Genomic DNA, 14,437 nt, shown 5'->3' with positions numbered 1-14,437 from the left:
TGATACACCATATCACAAAATTTTAAAAGAATTTCCTTCATTTACTAGATTACCAGATCCTAACCAACCTGTTAAACATAACACCGTTCATTATATCATAACTAAAGGTCCACCTGTGGTTGCAAAACCTCGTCGGTTAGCTCCAGATCGCTTAAAAATAGCAAAACAAGAATTTCAAACTATGATGCAATTGGGGCATTTGAGACCTTCGAGCAGCAATTATGCATCCCCACTTCACATGGTTCCAAAAAAGGGAAGTCTGGAATGGAGACCTGTAGGAGATTATCGAGCATTGAACGCTCAAACAATAAAAGACAAATACCCTATTCCGTGCTTAGCCGATTTTACTGCTGCATTGCACGGTACTAAAATTTTTAGTCATGTCGACCTGATTAAGGCATACCATCAAATACCAATTAACCCAGCCGACATCCACAAAACCGCCATATGCACACCATTCGGTTTATTCGAAAGTATCCGTATGCAATTCGGCTTATGCAATGCATCCGCGACTTTTCAACGTTTTATAGATGAAGTCACGCGGGATTTAGAAGGTGTTTACGCTTTCGTCGATGACTTGCTCATAGCCTCTAAAGATCCTGAGGAACATTGCAGGCATTTGAAAGCTTTATTTTCCAAACTTCAGGAATATGGACTTTGCATAAATGTTTCAAAATGCACCTTTGGTCAAACATCTATTGATTTCTTAGGTTTTCACCTTAGTGAAAACGGAATTGAACCTCTTCCTGACAAAGTCAAATGTATTTTAGATTTTCCTCAACCTACCACTCTCACTCAGCTTCGCCGATTTTTAGGCATGTTTAACTTTTATAGATGTTTCATACCTAAAGCAGCACATATTCTTTCTCCTTTAATAAAATTGTTAGAAGGCTATATTAATAAAAAGAAATCTCGTTCTCGTGTTCAGGATTCATCCCCACAATTAAATTGGAACGAGAATGCTGAACAAGCCTTTATTGCTGCCAAAAATGCCATTGCTCAGGCTACCTTTTTGAGACACCCTATTCCCGGAGCCCAGCTAAGCATCTGGGTAGATGCCTCAGACGTCGCAATCGGCGGCACACTTATGCAGTTGTCTCAACAAACATGGGAACCTATAGCATTTTTCTCTATGAAACTCAGTAAAAGTCAACAGAAATGGTCCGCGTACGATAGGGAATTATTTTCTATTTATTCTGCAATTAAGAAATTCCGACACATGTTAGAGGGCAGAAATTTTATAATTTATACGGATCAAAAACCGTTAATATACGCTTTTAAACAGAACCCTCATAAATGTTCACCTCGACAATTGCGCCATTTAGATTTTATTTCTCAGTACTCTACTGATATTAGGCATGTGCAAGGTTCAAAAAACGTCGTTGCTGACGCTCTTTCAAGAATCGAAATTGATTCCATAACAAAATCTCCATTTTTGGATTTTAAAAAATTTTCGGAAGCTCAACGGCATGATCCGGAGGTACAAGACCTTCTCAAAAACAACACATCATCTTTGAAACTGGAATTTAAACCGTGCCAATATTCTGATGGTAATATTCTTTGTGACATATCAATAGACATTCCTCGTCCATTTGTTCCGAATTCCTTTCGCAGACTCATCTTTAATCATCTGCATAATCTGTCACATCCAGGAATTGCAGCTACTACGAAGCTTATTTGTTCTCGTTATGTATGGCCCGATATGAAACGTCATATCAAAAATTGGGTGAAATCCTGCGAATCTTGCCAAAAATCGAAAATTACTAGGCATACTAAAGCACCACTGGGCACATTCTCTCTTCCTGATGCACGTTTTTCAGAAATCCATATGGATATCGTCGGACCGTTACCTCCATCAGAAGGCAATGTGTACCTTTTGACTCTAATAGATAGATTCTCCAGATGGCCTGAAGCCATTCCCATCCCGGATATGAAAACGGAAACCATTTGCAGAGCCATCTTCAACTGTTGGATATCTCGTTTTGGCTGCCCATCGATCATAACAACAGACCAAGGTTCTCAAATGAGATCCGCACTTTTTGCAGAATTCACGCGCATTTTGGGTACGAACAGAATCACAACAACAGCCTATCATCCAATGTCCAACGGCATTGTTGAACGATTTCATCGACATTTAAAATCTTCTCTCAAGGCTCACGAGACCAATAACTGGACTGAAACACTACCAGTTGTTATGCTTAGTATTCGGACAGCCGTAAAGGAAGATCTACAGTCATCTTGTGCTGAACTGGTGTACGGCACAACTCTCAAGCTGCCTAGTGATATGATAACGTCATCTAAGATATCTCCGTATGACACACAATTTATCACGAATCTTCGGCATAGAATGCAACAGTTGAATCCAATAGCAACATCTGCACATTGCCAAGAAAAATGTTACGTAAGTGCTACCTTAAAGTCGTGTACGCATGTATACTTACGTGTCGATCGAGTAAAGCCACCTCTGTGCCAACCATATACAGGTCCGCATAAAGTTCTTTCTAGAACGGACAAAACTTTCACAATTGATGTTAACGGTCTGAAATCTACTGTGTCTATAGACCGTGTGAAACCAGCCTATTTGCTTTCGGACTCTAATTTGCCTGAACTGAAAACAAATAAAGACTTAAAGACAGTTCAGCAGAATAAATCTGCAAACGAACTCTCTAAGACACAAACTGTCACCAGATGGGGAAGACATGTTCACTTCCCTAAGAAACTTGCTTCTTACATAACAATTTAAAACATTTTTTTTAAATTCATATCTTAACATATTTCTTGTTATTTCATGTTTATTATATGTGTCAATACCTTGTTATATATTGAATTTCATTTTGATCTTTTCTAATTTTATATTCTAATTTTGTAATCATGTAAAAATACCCGACAGTACGGATACTCTGAGATAATTTCATAACCTATGTCGTTCCTTTGAATAGCCATTAAAGGAACTGGGGGGAAACTCTGTGGTGATGGCGATAAGGAGCGCGCCTTGCGCCCTCCGATCAGTGTGGCAACCCTAGAGGAGAAGTTTCTTACGAGTAGCGAGCAGAGCGAAACAGGCAGGCTGTCGGGCAGTGTGCGCGAAGTTCCTAAATAAAGCTTAATTTTTATTGGGCACTATGTCTTGTTAATATTATATTAATGCAGTAAGAACATAATCTGTGATATGGAATTCGAGGATTGGTGGTAAAAACATAACAGGAAATTACCATAAGTCTTTGTAAGGCAATCTCCTGATGATGAATTAGCACCTCCTACTGCACATTTATCATCCATGTGCTTTCCACTAGGATATTTTCTTTAGTCAATCAAGTCTTCCCAAATACATCATTCTTTCTCCAGGACATCTTTCTGTAACACATTTTCCAGTCTATCACAGTGTGGTCATTCACATGCAACTCATCTATAATGAACTGGGCTAATCTTTGGAATATGGTAACAGGTAGTTTTACATTTTGGTAAGGCGATAAAGGTTACTAGCTAGGACTTTAGCAGTGTTCATGGATAAAGTCAAGAGTGTGCGCAATGCCATTTTTGTGCAATTTTGGGATTTTTTTAAAGTTAAAATAGGTCGTGTACATGGATACCGTGTATGTGCAATTCTTAAAAAGCAGCGGCAAGCAGTGGGCGATTCTGCACTTTCTCCCAATTTCGAACCTAATCTTCGTCATGATTAAGTACTTTTGTTCCATAAAAGTTCTAGCATAAGCGTAATTCGGTTAGCAGATTGTTGGAAAAAAAAAAAACGTGCCTTTACTTCCTGAAAACAAAATGGCGTCCAAAGAAAAACTAGCAGGTTGCTGTAGCAGGGTTTGTCGCCAAAAAATTGCCAAGTTACCATAATCCAAAGATTAACCATGAACGGATTCATACACTTCTGGTCTCACAAATATGACAGTCGAAGGATCAGACTTCGGGGTATGCATTTCTCGGAAAACCAAGGGCATTTTCTTACACTTTTTTTGACCTTGTGCAGAGAATGTTCAAACACATACATAAATCTACCACATCTTCTTTTTCAATTCATTTCATACTATTTTTGCGATTAGTCCACTCTTGCACATCCAAAAAAGAACCATTTTTGTACACCAGTCTATCATAGACTTATCTTGTAACCTAACCAGATATGATAAATGCACATACTTCACAGTTACACAGTCAGTGAGAAATATGCTAAAATGATGATTTCAAGAATTGTGATTACCTAATGTAAAAGATGCCTTGAAGAAAATGTTTTGCTAAAGAAATGGTGTCAGATTTTAGCAAGTTTTTGTAACTTGGTGATGTCCCATAATCAGCAGTGCAGCCCAGTCAGTGTTTATTATTAATTCAAAAAAATGTCTGTCCTTTTATCTATTGTCAAGGGTATTTTTGACAGTTCTTTTACTGTAATAATATGGTTTAGAAATTGGCTTAAAAATTTCTAAATTTTAAAATGTTGAAATATATTTTCTTTAAAATTTTTAACATACCAAGAAAGGCATGAATTATTAAAATTAATGAAAAAATTTATTACTAAGGTGAGAAATGAAAAATTAATTCAGAAATGTTTAAAAGCTCAGTTTTTTCTCCTTTTTCAGTGCTGTGTTTCAGAAATCAAAGCATAAATTCTTTTCAAATTTGAAATATTAGTGGCATATAATTTAAGTGAAATGTTATTAAAATGATATGATATTTAATAAAGCAGTATGTTAAATCTCCTAAAAGGCATGACTCATTATTTGGCACGAGATTCTTTTATCATTTAATAGTGTTTTTAATTATAAATATGTAAATAATTTTATTCAAATTATATGTCAAGTTGTACTGTCTCTTAAATAGTGCAGCATGAAGTGCATCAAGAGACACAGCTGCACTGGGGAGGGGTTTACAGAAGCAGGGCCATTTAGCATTGAGGGAAATGGCTCTTGTGAAATTTGCGGGATAACTCCAAGTTGGCCTTGGTTTTGGTGACTAATTTTTTTTTACTTAATTTGGTGAGAAATTCCTAATACTGTCCTTGCATAGTTGTAATTGGTACTTAAATTCATTCCAATATGTAACTGGAACCGTATGTACGCCTTCCAGTAATTTCGAGAATGGAAAGTACTGAAAATTTTTCCGTGGCCAGGGGAACATTGTGTAAGACTGGAATAAACATCAGTTCTCAGTTTTTAGTCCAGAGTTGAATTTGGAGTATTGGGAGTTCTCTGTGCAGGATTCGCTCTTTAAATGCAATTTGCATTGCGTTGTATTTAATATTCATAGTAGCTTGAAGTGGTAACTACTGTTTGTTCTGTGTTGTACTGAGAAGAGGTGTAAGACTGCTTTTGTGGAAAGTTCCACAACTGTAAAGTGTTCATTTTATCCATTCTTATGCATGCAAAAATTTGGGTGTTGGACATGGTGTTGAGTGCTGGTTACAAGAGCAGTGGAAGAGTATCTAAGACAGCTGGTAACAGCCTTTGCTGTAGTCCAAGGAAATATAAAAGGAGTTGGCAGATCCATTAAAGAAGAGATGAAAATGGGACAAGAAAAGATTTAAGCTGGTTAAGAGTAAATGAAAAATTGAAGGTTACAGAAGGCAGAAAAGATGGTTGAAGATGCATCTGGAGGAATTCGGAAAAGAGTTTCCGCTGTCCAAAAACAAGTCTAAGAAAGTTTCTACCGCCCGAACAACAAACTGATGATTTTGTTTCTGCTGCTGTCACCAAGAATGATGACAGATTAAAAAATCCATAGTAACAGCTAAACACAATTCTGATGCCTTTAAATTCCTAATCATATCTTCATTCCCCTTCTTAAAGCTATCCATGTATGATGGAAAGACTTCCTGGCAAGTGTGCAAGGTTCAGTTCTCTATAGCGGTAAACACTGTAGAGATTGGATAGGATTTTGAAGCTAAAGTCTGCAGTCTTGTCACTTCTCCGAGAGCAGACGCTTCACATATCCTTCAGACTCTGCCCGAAAACCAGAAGCTAGACTTCAAAGCTCTGTCCAGTACATTGGAGCTGTGCTTTGGCAAGAAGTGTTTAAAAGACATAGCAAAGTCCAGTTAAAATTTGGCAACAGAAGCTCACGGAAACATATGCCTGGAGCTCAACATGGATATTGAAAGCCTTTCGAACTGTCCAACAGGAACAAGGGAAATCCTGTCCCTGCAGTACAGTACTTTATCGACGGCATCTTGAAATACAGAAAGCTTGTGTAAAAAACATTCTGGTATATGCCATGAAGTTCAAGGCAGCCCAGCAAGCAACTCGTAGATATCACCACCGAATCAAAGCTGCTTATGTCCAAAAGCTGGAGGATCAGCTGACTGCTCGTCACTTTATCCAGATGATTTAACCAGACAAATCAATGCTTGAGGCAGAATAAGAGTGATGAGAAGTTGGCTCTAAAATACTGGAACTGCGTTGCTAAAGCCTATGTACAAAGAAACTGCAGAACATTCCAGAGCACAGAAAATAAGACTGGTTCCCTTTGAAACAAATTAGTGGCCATCTTGCAGAGGGGAGTTTGAAAGATGAGACGTCTCGTTATAAAGCCCTTCAGGTTTTTGCAATGAGTGGTGGCAAAACTTTTCATCATGGTACACTGCTCAAAAAAAAAAAAAAAAAAAAAAAAAATGGGACAGTCCTATATATCCTGATCTACTGGGCCGATTGACAAAATTCAAATTGCGTTCTTCATGTCTCGAAAGCGCGACTTAGGATATATATTAGATTTATATGTAGCAAATTTCTAACATAGGTATTTTGACACAAAATCGGACTTTTTCTGAAATAACATACCAATATTTTTACATATTTCGATTCTACAACTCAAATTACGCCTAAATATGAAATTTTGTAAAATTTGGAGCGAAATTTACGGAGAAATTCACAAATTTACGTTGGCACTTTTTTGTCACTTTGCACCAAGAATACTTCACTTGGCGAACTTCTTAATATATGGCAACCTAGTTTCCTTTCCCATGAGAGGAAAAAAAGTCACCATCGTTCCTTTTTTCCAAATAATATTCTTTATATTATATTTTTAATTATAACTTATTGTTTTAAGTAATTTTTTCTTTTTCGAATTTCATTTTAATTGTTTAAGTTGCACTTTTTTTCTTTTTTTTCCCCCGAATAACTGTTTTAAAAATTTCTATTTACCTATTCGGACTGCGTAAATAAAGGTGCAGCGTTTATTTTTTTTTTTTTTTCAAATAGTTTTCTTTATATATATTTTTCGTCATAGTTATTATTTTAGGTAATTTTTAAATTTTTATACTTTTATTTTAATTGTTTGTGTTGCATTGTCTCTTCAGATAATTGTTTTAAAATTTTCTATTTATTTCTTCGAACTGAGCATTTTAAATATATTTATTAATATCAATTTTCCAGAATTTGATTTTATTTATTTGAACTGCGTTTCTTTTGGAAGAATACTTTGTAACCCAGACTACGATGCGTTTGGAAACTGCATACTATATTAAAAGAGAAAATACAGTAAAGCACAGTTTTACACGCGTTTCAATGTTCCATTCAGAAAAGATATATATAAATAAGAGAGATGTATAACCGACATTTTAACTTAGGATGACTTGCATACACTGCTTTAAACAGTTTTATCATTGTGCCCATTGCTTTACACAATTTTATCCTAAATTTGGTTTCTTAAAATGTTATTCATATTTTAGTCAAATATTTTATTTTTGAAATCGCAAGAATCAAATATAATAAGATTGAAAAGTTTTAAATTAAAAAATAAAATACAAATACTAAATTTTACGAAAAAATTTATTTTCTTCTCTTTCTCTTTAAGCATTCTGAAAGTATACTAAAAAGTATCCAACTTTTCGAAACAATTTTGGTATTTCTGACAATCATTTTAAAGTTATCGCCTTCCATTACATAAAGGCCCACAAACGGCCGAGCGGTAAAGACGCTGATCACTGGTAGTTCGTTCCGAGGCTCGAATCCCGCGAACGGGCTGGTTGCATGGGTGTTTTCGTGGTTTTCCCAATGTGTAACGTGTATACGAGCCAGTTTCCCTTAGAAAGTCCTCCACGAAGGCATCTGTCCCTTTAGGCAGATAGCCCTCATGTGCTTTGCTATAATTAAATAATCCAATCCTTAATTAAATGTAATTGATTTGTAACTTATACTAGAACTGACGTTAAGAATTGAAGCGCAAATAAATAATATCGTGTGCAATCTTGATTAATGTAAAATTAAAAATATTTGCATTCAGACAGAAAGTTTTTTTGAAATATTTGCAATTACTTTATGAGAAGGATTTATTAATAACCGTAATAATTACTTATTATATTACTGATGATTAGGATTCAGTTCTTGACAATTACATTCTAAATTAGAATTTTAAGAATTATTAGAATTTTAAATTAGAATAATGAAAATACGCTACGCACAAAAATACATTTTAGGATAAAAAATGAGTTGATTTTTTATGTTTTAAAACTTCTTGAATTCATTTAATAAACATCGTATCCTCTTTGTTATTTGAATTCAGAATGTTGCGTGTCGTTTATATAATTATTCTTACTTGTCCACAGAATCTGCTGACTTATCCAGCGATTAAGTAGCTGCAGATCATTTCTACATAACCATTGAACTTCCATTAATTCAGTCTCAAGAGGGTTGTATGTTTATATCATAATTTGACTTTTATAAAAATGATTATTCTAAATCTTATGTTTCTATAAAAATATACTGTGCTTTAAAAATATGGATGATAGTACCAGCCGCTCTTTCAGCCACTTCAAAAGCATCAGTTTATTTTGAAATAAATAGTGCAGTTAATGTCATAAAATTCAAATAAACATCAAACGAAAATTCTCAGTTTTAGACAATTCGATTTAAACGAAGTAAAGTAGCAGACGATAAAACGTCGAAGGTAAAAATTTACTCTTATAAAAATTTACTCTTATTTAAGAAAAAAAAAAAAAAAAAAAAGATAGAGAGAAATTTAAAAAAATATTAAAAAATTTATTTAAAAAAATAGCTTTTCATATAGTATTAATAAATATTTATTACGCATTATTGTGGGAAAAAATGTCATATAATTAATTCTCCGTAAAATTGTACTTGAAATTTAAGGTTAAAAATAGCTGTGGCAATACAGTGTAACAAAAATCCATAGACCACATTTGGCGTTATTATCGCTCAAAAAAAAAGATGCCAAATTTCAAACCGCGAAAATATGTAAATTTTTGTATATCTTAGAAAATTTTGAATAAAAAAGTCTAATTTTTTGCAGATATGCTTAAAAATATACCTACTTTAAGATGATGGTAAAAATTTTATAGGTTATAATTCAAAATTTTTTTCGAAAAATTTATAAAAATTATTTAAAAATAGAAATTTAAAAAATAAAACACCAAAAATGGGTAAATTTTTTTGGAATGAACCTAAATTTCGAAATGTGAGAGAAAAAATCAAAAAAGTTTAATAAAAAAAGAGAGAGAAATAAATATTTGCCAAATTCAATTAACATTGAGGAGCTAAAATTTTGAGAGCTAATATTTTAAAAACTACTCGTACGATTTTTACAAAACTTGGTATTCTGGCATAATTTGAGTCGTAGAATCGAAATATGTAAAAAAATTGGTATGTTGTTTCAGAAAAAGTCCGATTTTGTGTCAAAATACCTGTGTTAGAATAGTGCTATATATAAATCTAATATATATCCTAAGTCGCGTTTTCGAGACATGAAGAACGCAATTTGAATTTCGTGATTCGCCCCAGTAGAACGGGAGATATAGCACTGTCCCATTTTTTTTTTAGCAGTGTCCATATTAATAAATCATCAGTACAGAAGTGAATACAGTCAAATACCGAAAATCCGCGTTGCCTCTCAAAACATAAACATTCAGTTTATAGGTTCCGGAAACCGCAACATTGAGTACAAAATATCGAAGAAAAAATACTTACCGAATAATAATGAGTCATAACGGAAATACCAAATTATTGACATAAAAAAGTTAAAAAAAAAATAAGAAAGTTTTTTCCTCTCTAATCTGCGTCGAGGTAAAGCAGACAATTCACTCAACTCTTCGTTCAAGTTCACGATTCACATTGTTGTATTTTCTGAGCTTTATTATTACACGAGATTGTTTAGTGCTGCCTTTTTTTATCCGGATATTTTGTAGATAAATTAAGAATATTTTTAATTTCAGCCTTTTTTAATACAATGATAGATAAGAAACGCAGTCATGATTTTACTGCTTGCAATGTTGAAAAACGTAAATACGTTGTATTGACGGTAACGCAAAAAGTGCATATTCTGCAAAAGATGGAAGCAGGTGCTACTCCTCAATTTATAGCAGAATGGTATGGCATTACATGATTGTGTATACAGAAAAATAAAGAAAAGCTGTTAAAATTTTACAGCAACAGTGATTCTAATACTAAAATTTGAAACCGGAAATCTTTGCATGAGGGGAAATCGGCAAACCTCGATGCTGTGTACATATAGTACAATGAATAATATAATCAATTTATATATGTAATAATTTAATGCATATAATAAATTATTGCAATAATGTATATAATTTAATTAATTGTATCAAATATGCCTTATTTATTTTCCACTTTTAGTCCGAATATTATGCTTTATCTTTTCTGTCCTAAAATACCTAAAATCCGCACAACTTCTTGTCCCAAGCTTTGCGGATTTCTGGACTTTTACTGTACTACCAATATTCGAACTGATTTGGCCCAAGAATTGGAAGGTAAACTCATCTGGACACTGTCCTGTGTTATCCTGCAGCCTGTTATCTAATGATTTAATCAACATTGATGGAAAGTTAAACATTAACATCATGTTTGGATGTGTCATTTATCATCACATGGCATATGTAGCAGGTATTCCAGCATACTCAGATTGGACTTTCTAAGAAAATAGTTTTTCCTTGGACTTAAAAAAAAATGTATTTTATTCTGCCTCTGAGGATGTAATCCTGTTTGGAATTAAAGATGAAGGAATTAAATCCGTCTACCAAACAATAACTCAACACGATGTCACAGTACCATCAAGAATTGAAATTTTACTACTTGGATCCATAGCTGGAAGCCGAAATTTTCCAGTATGGTGTAACGGAATATACTGAGACCTGTAGCAGCCTGAAAGGCTAGCCTCGGCACTTGTCGACTTGTCGTAGACTCGCCCAGTAAGAGTTCCCAATGTGAGTGATAAGTCAGAAGTCATTACGGAAGGTTAAGTGAATTCAGCATGCACTCCAGTGACATGTACTAAACAAACCAATCTTAAACAGAGATGTGCCGTTCTTATGAATGGCATGACAAAGACTATGGGCCTTAATTGGGGTACTTCTCCAAAAATCTTGCAGCTGTGGTATAAAACAATCACTGAAAGAGTTCTTTTGTACAGAGTCTCTATTTGGGGTTCTGATATGAACAAAACTAGGAGTGGCTTACTGAATTTAATACAGAGGCATCAGCTATTACTTATTTCCAAATGTTATAGAACAATCTCGACAGCCTCACTGCAGATTTTGGCGGGTATACCTCCATTAGATCTGCAGGCTCAAAGTTACTCTTTCTTAGGACGGATCCTACGATTACGTTTGAATGGTGATTTATGGAACCAACATCACCTAGTAAATGATTATGAATTACGGGTTCCATCTAATCTTGGCCATCCTGCCTCTTTAAAACTCAAATCTGCAGTGAATTTATACTATACGGCTCCAGTAGCCAATGACATTGCTCTATTTACAGATGGTTCTAAAACTGAACGTGGAACAGGTTGTGCATTTTGTGTATTTAACAATACTCAAAAGGTATATACATGGACTCGAAGGCTTGATGACAGAAATACTGTTTTTCAGGCAGAACTTTTAGCGATAAACGCTGCTCTCACTTATGTTAAAAGAAATCTATCGGGCAAGACTAAGATCTTCAGTGATTCATTATCTAGTCTGCAGGCTATCTCGGACATTACGAATAGAAATCCGATTGTACAAGTTATTCAAGAGAAATTGCTAAGATTTAATTAATCTGAAAGACCACTTCTTATCTGGGTGCCAGCTCATGTTGGCATACTGGGCAACGAAGAAGCAGATACTTTAGCTAAATGGGCTGCTAATGATATCAACGGAATTGAAAATCCAACGAAATTGCCTTTTCACACTTGAAAAGCGAGACTTTAAATACACTGCTTGTGAAACGGCAGGAAAGATGGACTAATGACTCCACAGGAAGACAAGTCTTCTCTTTCTTTCCAAAAGTTTCACTCAGTCAAAGAAGCACATCGAATTTTTATACTCATTTTTCACTGGTCATGGACCTTTTAATACATCTCTTTCGATTTGGACTATGTACGACTGAGCTTTATTCTTGCGGGGAGTTGGGAGACCCTGAACACTTTCAATGTCCATTTACTAAAAAACTTCACTTGAATAAACCTTTAGATCAGCACAGGCCAAAATGGGCTGAATTGATATTAAAAAACTCTAGTGAGAGTAAGAAATTTAAGGAAATTATGCTTTTCTGTCAGGAATTAAATTTTTCTGTAAATAATTCTCTCAGATCATCTCTATTGGGAGTGAGTAATTGACTTTCAGCGACTGTTAGATTTTTACTGCATAATGGTAATTGTTTAACTTTGTGTGTTTAATGCTTATTATTGTTCAGTTTTGTTGTTTCCACTACTTATGTTACTGATTTAAAATTAGAAATGGTTTTACGTAGAACAGACGTATCTGACATTGAATGCATCTATGCTCTTATAAATTGTAACGGTTACTTGTAGCCTATTACTTTCTTATATTGTACAAACAGTCAGTTTTATTTGTGATGCACATGGTATTTGTTGTATGGTACTGAAATCGTTCTTAATCATATATATATCATGATTATTTTGTTCAGTTTTGTAATTGTTAATTAAATTTAACAGAAAACTTTTGAGACAATTTTATTATTTTGCATATTTTAATGCGTTCTTTTGTAATGAATTGATTCGCTTTGGTGAATTTGATAGGCATTAATTGTGCATTCTATTATAAAAATTTGCATTCATGATAGTTATTTTATATTAATTTTCTTTACTTTAATCTTGAATGCATTTTGTATTTGATTTTGAAATTCTGTAAAATTTTATGTCAGCATTTTTCTAGTATTGCATTTGTCTTGGCGATGCCAGCAAATCTAATCTAGAATAATTATTTTGTATACCTTTTTGCACTTTTCTGAATTGAATAGTTGACCTGTTTTTGTGAATTTGATTGGTTTTACTTGAGTTCTCTATTGTAAAATGTGCATTTAAGGCAGTATTTTATAATAATTTTCTTTGACTTATTTTTGCATGAATGTGGTTTTTGAATTGGAAATTTTTCATATCTTTATGTTGGCATTATTCTTGTACTGTATTTCTATCGCGTTGCCAGCAAACCTGATGTAGAGTTTTTATATTACTTGAAGTGGTTTTGTTTTTAAACCAAATTTATGTTTTGTATTGTAATAATATCTCAGGTTCAGTGTATTTTATGATAATATTGTTCAGTTATCAAAGTTATTGGTTCTTAATTCTGAATTCATATGAAAAAATTTTATTTGGCAGTTTATTATTGTCTTAGTTTATCTTTATGCATTTTTTCTAAATTGAATGGTTCTTCTTGAAATTGTGAATCTAATTGATATTAATTGTGTATAATACAGTAATGGATGTATTATATTTTGTTTGTTTGTACCATAGTTTTTATTTAAATTAGTTGGACTCAGTTTTGAAAGTATTTCGTATTTTCAGTACAAATTATGAAAGTATACTCGGTTTATTGTTTGAATGCTATAGGTACTACTTGTAACATGCTTTCTTTAGGGTCTATTATGACTATGTTACTTATGTTCTTGAAGGCCTTGTATGCCACTGTAAACTTATTCTGCTTAGTTATAATAAATAGCTTCTGGAGGCAGGGGCTTTAATCCGTATAAGGCAGACATCATGTCAGCTAGGTAATGGAGCCCCTGTTCTCTGGTTAACACAGTTCTGTCTTCAGAGACCGTAACGTTTGGGTTACTGCAAATTTCATGTCTAAGTGTTGAAGAGAGGATTGCTATCAAGTGTGTCATTCGAGAATTTTGAGATTCCTTATCCCGCACACCTTCTGACGTAGATCGAAGCAATTTGAAATAGCATAGAATTGAACGTTGCGGCGTGCAATGAACTGGAAGTTGATCTGTCAGCACTGTTCTCATCTTCAGGGCAGATGTTTTTATTTTATTTGGCTTATAATTCCTTACTAAATGTAGTATTTCATCTCGATGTACTCCGATATGATTTAAATCAAATTCCTCGTCATTATAAATATCACAAATCCACATCAAATAGTTTTCTGGTTACAGTTTTCTAGTTTTGACTATGCGTAATGTATGCTTTACGCGTGCGCACGTTGAAAGGAATGTTTAATAAAGTAAACAAATAAATGTTA

At 33.9% G+C, this 14,437-nt stretch overlaps 1 protein-coding gene across 1 annotated transcript in view; it reads left to right on the top strand.

Annotated features, from left to right (window-relative positions):
• Positions 1–14,437, top strand: part of Hsp60A (Heat shock protein 60A) — a 49,192-nt gene that overhangs the window by 8,936 nt on the left and 25,819 nt on the right. The window lies entirely within an intron of this gene.

Source organism: Stegodyphus dumicola, chromosome 2 (assembly GCF_044657685.1).
Source record: "Stegodyphus dumicola isolate Sdum_Otavi_A_Nest chromosome 2, ASM4465768v1".
In the NCBI taxonomy this organism is placed as follows: domain Eukaryota; kingdom Metazoa; phylum Arthropoda; class Arachnida; order Araneae; family Eresidae; genus Stegodyphus; species Stegodyphus dumicola.
The sequence above is the reverse complement of the archived record's forward strand: the minus strand, read 5'-3'. Positions and strand labels throughout refer to the sequence as shown.